At 50.8% G+C, this 5,590-nt stretch overlaps 1 long non-coding RNA gene across 1 annotated transcript in view; it reads left to right on the top strand.

Moving 5' to 3' along the window:
- The first annotated feature begins 119 nt into the window (after positions 1-119).
- LOC114046640 overlaps positions 120-5,590 on the top strand; it is a 20,379-nt gene continuing 14,908 nt past the window's right edge. The window contains exon 1 of the long non-coding RNA XR_003569537.1: positions 120-1,749. This is a non-coding gene — a long non-coding RNA (uncharacterized LOC114046640). The remainder of the gene's footprint in view (positions 1,750-5,590) is intronic.

A 5,590-nucleotide genomic window follows, 5' to 3' on the forward strand; every position in this document is an offset into this window, starting at 1 on the left:
CTCTCTCTCTCTCTCTCTCTCTCTCTCTCTCTCTCTCTCTCTCTCTCCCTCTCTCCCTCTCTCCCTCTCTCCCTCTCTCCCTCTCTCCCTCTCTCCCTCTCTCCCCCTCTCTCCCCCTCTTCTTTTCTCCTCTTTTTTCTGCCATTCACATTACCCCCCCACTCATTATCTCCCCCCCCAACCCCGTCTGGGGTCACCTCGAAGGAGGACAGGGCTAACACTCTCTTTGTTCTGCACATCGCGCACAAACCCCATTCACTCTGCCGGGCATGAGGGCATGCGGGGTGGGGGATATGGAAAAGAGTGAGTGGCCCCCCTGCCCCTTTCCTCCTTAAGTGGGACTTGGATGGAACTCCCTGGCTCAGTGGCACCCCGAGAAGTAGCAGGGACCCAGGCTGAGCCCGCCCTGCTCCCTTCTAGGGCTCACCCCCTCTCTCTCTGAGCGCTCCAGAGTGAGAGATTGTGAGGATGAGAATGGAGGGGGATGAGGTAGTGAGGAAGCTAAGAGAGGGACGGCCTTTCTCTACCCCCCTTCCCCACCCCCCACCCCAGATGTGGCCAGTGGTAGTTCCACTGAAAGGAAGCGCATTCCAGAGGGAACCGGCGCCAAAACCAGGAACCCCGTTCCCAGCCGGTCCAGGTTCCCCGGCCATTCTCCATGCAAAACAGACTCGGGACTCATCTTCTGCACTGTTTTTCTTGTCCAGGAACAGGACTGTGTTTTTGTTTGAACATTTTGTAACGATTAAGAGAGATTAGGTCTTTTCTCCCCTCCCCCTTCCGCTGTCAGCCTCAAACAGGCATAAAGTGCGACCCCAAGTGGCCGCTTTGGGGAAAAGCCGTGGGGAGAAAAAAGTGCTGGAGAGGATGGTAGCGGAAGGGACCAGGGCACCCTGCTGGCGAAAGGTACGGGCACCAAAACCCAGTTAGGAGGCTAAGAGTGGAGCCCGTCAGCCCACAGAGACGGCGTAGCCCACAGGCCCCGGCCCCCTCCGTTTTTTCCTAAATGTCATCAGAGAGTCCTTCCCAGAGCCATCTGTCCATGCGGCCCTCCACCTGAGCGAGCGCCGGCTACTTTTACTTTCCCACACTTTTGGGATGTTTTGTTGCGAGCTGCTCAGGCTGAGATACAGACCGCCCTCCAATCCCCTTAAGAAAACCACTCAGCACCCCAGCTCTCCTTCAAGGACTCCTTCACATCAATACTCTTTGCCCATTGCTTGGAGTTCTTGCCTCTTTTAACCTTTTTGCCTTAATTGCTAATCCGATTTCCCCGCAGAAAAGTAGCCTCTCACTTCCAAAGGGGCCCACTACAGTCTAAGAGAGCTAGAGAAAGGCTTAGCCACGAGTAAACTCTCAGTTTTCAACCTGCTCACCCTACTGGCCCTCGGTACCCAGATTCCCTCTTCTTTGCACACCTCGGCCTGATTTATTCAGGAGACTCCAGCGCCCTAGGCGCAAAGACTTGGGAGAAATGCGCAATTCCATCCAGAGCCAAGGACCTGGGCGAGTTCACTCCCTCCATCCCCGAGAAGTCTGTCAGCAGTCAACGAGTCCTGAGCAAACGTGTGCGTGTCATACAATGTGTCCGAAGCAGTATGCACAATGTGGACTGGACAAATGCGTGTCAGACGAGCTCGGAGCGAGTGTGTCATGTACACAAGGTGAAAATATGCGTCAGACAACCTGTACGGAGAGTGTGTAACAGGCCGAGTGTACAGAACGGGTGTGCATCACAACGTGTAAAGGGTGAGTGTGTTTCAGACAATGCGTCCTGAGTGAACATGCATTACAGAGGGTACAAAGCGAGTGTGTTTTAGGTAAGGGAAAATGTGTAATCATAATTCGTTCGGAGCGAGCACATACGTAACTGTGTACAGAGTGGACGTCAAACGAAATGTACAGAGTGAGAGTGTCAGACCAAGTGTCTGAATGTGGACCCGCAGAAGAATCTGTGATAAGTTGCAAAATTCCATCGTATCATGAAGTTACACAGCGATGGATATACGAAGTGCCATGTCTTTAGCATAGTTCTTGCAGAAGAAATGAAGTGTGGTGGGGAATCTGGGGGTGTGCACTATAAGCGAAATGGTCAATTGGCCCTGAAAAGTTCTGGATCGATATCTTGGTTATTGCGAGAGATCGTACGGTGCTCTCTTCCAAAACCCGTTCTTCATGCAGAAATTTTTGTCTCGCTTTGCTTCTAATACTTCCCAACTAAGAGATAAAAGCTTGTGCTAGACAAAAGCCCTCCAAGCGCCCGCTGGGCGATGCTGTGGGCAGAATGCACCCACAGCCCCACAGCTATGACCCACGCCCTGCAGCTGTACAGGAAAGTCCCGCATATCCCGAGTTTGTTCTGTTGCGGGGTCAGGTCCACATCTCCCCAACCCCGAGACCATCAAACCTTTTTGCAGTCCGCTCTCTAGTTTCAGGGAGCTTCGGCTCTGCAGCCACTGTCCTCTGCATCAGAGGTTTTCGGACAGAAGAGTAGAGCCTAGGGACTGGGTCCGCAGAGAGTTACAGGCTGTCGAGGCCTCAGGCCCGCGTGCGGCCTCAAGTTCCACGTCTTTGGGCTGCAGGGAGGCCTGGACTGTTCGACCTCTGTGCCCCAATGAGACACAAACAGGCCACTTTCCCTACTTTAAGAAGAGATAACCCTGCTGCTCCTTCCATAGAGGAACTTCGGGTCCTCTGTTAACAGAAACTAGTTACCCTTCGCAGGGCGACCGCCTGTATCTACCCCCCAGAGAAGCTGGAGACTGGATACTTAGCCTTCATTTCTATCGCACTGCACTGGAAACCCACTAACCCAGAGCTGATCTTCCCCGTCCCGGTCCAGTCTCAGCCTGATGACCCAAAACCCCAGTGTTCCGACTGTTGCTATCCCCCTAATCAGTGCTTGGTCGGACAATTTTATACTCCTTCCCTTTCCCCTTTCTCACACTGTCCTTCTTGCCCTTTGCCTTCTACCCAACCACGAAAGCGAGACTGTTTTGCCCGTCCCAAAACCAGCGACTTTAAGCGGTGCGCCGATTGTGCAGGTCTCAGCCAGAGCGCAGCAGTCACGGGGTACTGGATTAGGCTTTATTTTGTCTTTATACTGGTCACCAATGCTTAATCAAGGTATGTCTGAAAAATTGGAAAGAAATCAGACATTGTCTCCCTCACAATTTCTGCAATACGTACACCTTCGAGAGAGCGCGCGCGCACACACACACACACACACACACGCACAAGTACACGCCCTAGCCCCTTGGAGAATTCAGTCCTTGTCCTGAGGGACGATGGAATAATCATGCCTACAGCCTAGACAGCAAGGTCTCAGTTCTGTACTGTCGGTAGGCACACTCAGAAGGTTGGGGGGAGAGAGAGAGCTTCAAGCAGACTAGAATCTTAATTTCAATCAACTATGGATTTCAAGTTAAATGCTCTGTCCATATGCCTCTTTCCAGAGGCTGTCCTCATTCAAAAAAAAAAAAGTGTCACGTATCACCCCACTCCTAGACTCGTCTTTCCATGTATCCCAGCTGCAGCTCTTACCCCAGGGATGCTTCTCTATGCTACTCAAGGTCTCAGAATTGCCTTTTTCCTTTTTTCGTCTTTGCAGATGCCAGAATGCACAATTCCGAGGGGGGAGGGGGGGGAGAGAGGGAGAGAGGGGGAGAGAGAGGGAGAGAGAGGGAGAGAGAGAGAGAGAGAATATCGGAATAGTAAAAGAAAACAGGAGACAAGGAGAGACAGAAAGACAGAAGAGGAAAACCTTCGTTCGGGGACAAATGGGGTGGAGAGAGAGGCGTCTCCATCTTTGGTAACCCCAGACCTCCCGTAGACAACTGTTAGACACATTTTTCTGCTAGTACTACCCCCCTTCCCTAGCCTGCTCCAAGCCCCACAAAATCCTTACGGTGTAAATGTGTTTCACTAGGACGTCCAAATAGTTTCCAGAGTGGGCATGAGTTTGCTGCTGATTCCTGATCCTCTTTTCATTTTTTAAACGCAAGTTTTACAGGTTCATTTCCAACAGGGATCGAGTTTGCTCAAATTAGCTCCCTGCTCTCAGCCTCCCCTTTTCCGGGGTCTTTCTTCCTAGAGCCTGAGAGGAAAGAGTTGCAGCCTTGTTACAGTTAGAATCCTTGTAATACCGCGGCGGGTGAGAAGTCTTGCAGCCAGAGATCGCTACAGAAGACTACATCGGGAAGAAAGGAATGCACTCCTGTCTGTCCTGTCCATCTACCTATCCCTGTCCCTATACTACCTCGGCAGAAAGAGCACTGAACTAGCACTCATTAGCCCCAAGCTCGAGCTACGGTTGTGTTTTTGTTTTTTTTCTGCTTGGCTAGTAAGTCTTTTCTTAGTCTCATTTTCTTATCTATAACATGGGCACACTAACATTTGCTCCTGAGATTGTTGGGAGGAAAGAGCTTCGGAAATCCTAAAGCACTAAAGGGATGGTAGCTGTTATATTATTATTGTTTCTGTCCGGGGCCCTGCTCCCTACCAGAAGGTCCTAACAGAGGACGCTGCTCTGCCCTCCCCGACCTTCAGTTTCTGCGACTCAGAGACAGGAAGCAAAACACTAAGGGCCCCCAGGGCCCAATATGCCCACACCCATCCACCCGCCCCAGTCCGTATTGCACACAGGTAGAATATCCGAAACAAAGCTGTTCTCTCGGTTCAGAACGCAGGTGCGCTCTCTGCTAGATGGGGAGGAAGTTAGTAAGATCACAGGGACGACCGAATGGGAAGCAGGGCAGGAGATTATCTGTTCCCTTCTGGAGATCCAAGGGCTACGTTCTTGCCTAAGCCCTCGTTAGCTCTCTTGCCCGTGGCTGTAGGGAGAACCCTGTGAGCCCCCTAAGGAAAGTGCTAGGGTTGATCTCACGGGATGGCCTGACATTAATGGGAGGGTAATGAAAGAGACATCTAAGGCCTATATTCGACTTTGGGCTAAGGTCGCCTGTATTTTTTATGCCTGAATGTTGACTCCGTGCCTTAGTATGCCTGGGTAAATTCTTTGAGTGTGTACATGTGTCAGTGAGTGCTTATATCTGTGAATATCTCTGAGTATGTGTCCACAAATCTGTGCGTCTCTGAATGCATCTATTACTATAGATATGGGTATCTATGGTGATTATGTGTGTCGGTGACTGAATGTGCTCCCTCATCTTTCAGTGTCTGTGGTTTGTCTTTGAGTATTTATTTGTGTTCTCAAGAATGTATCTGTGAGTATATGACTGAGTATATCTCTAAGATGTGTAGCGGAAGGTTTTATGAGAAATGTATGAAAGTGTGAGTATGTTTAAGCAAAAATGGACCATGACCCCTGACCGAAGGCAAAATTTTTCCACCACCTCCTCCCCAGCACACTATTCATATGCTGACAATGCTGTCAAAGGCAGATGGTCTCTGACCCCTCCATCTCTAGCATGCCTGCAAGTAGCCTCCTAAGCCAGAGCTGAAACTAAGCTGAGCCTGGTGGGATTGGACTGCCTGGATTCCCATGCTGAAAGGTCTTATGCCTCAGCCCTCTCCCCAACCTCTGTGTGTGTGTGTGTGTGTGTGTGTGTGTGTGTGTGTGTGTGTGTGT

This window comes from Vombatus ursinus, unplaced genomic scaffold, assembly GCF_900497805.2.
Source record: "Vombatus ursinus unplaced genomic scaffold, bare-nosed wombat genome assembly UNPS02014785.1, whole genome shotgun sequence".
Classification (NCBI taxonomy): domain Eukaryota; kingdom Metazoa; phylum Chordata; class Mammalia; order Diprotodontia; family Vombatidae; genus Vombatus; species Vombatus ursinus.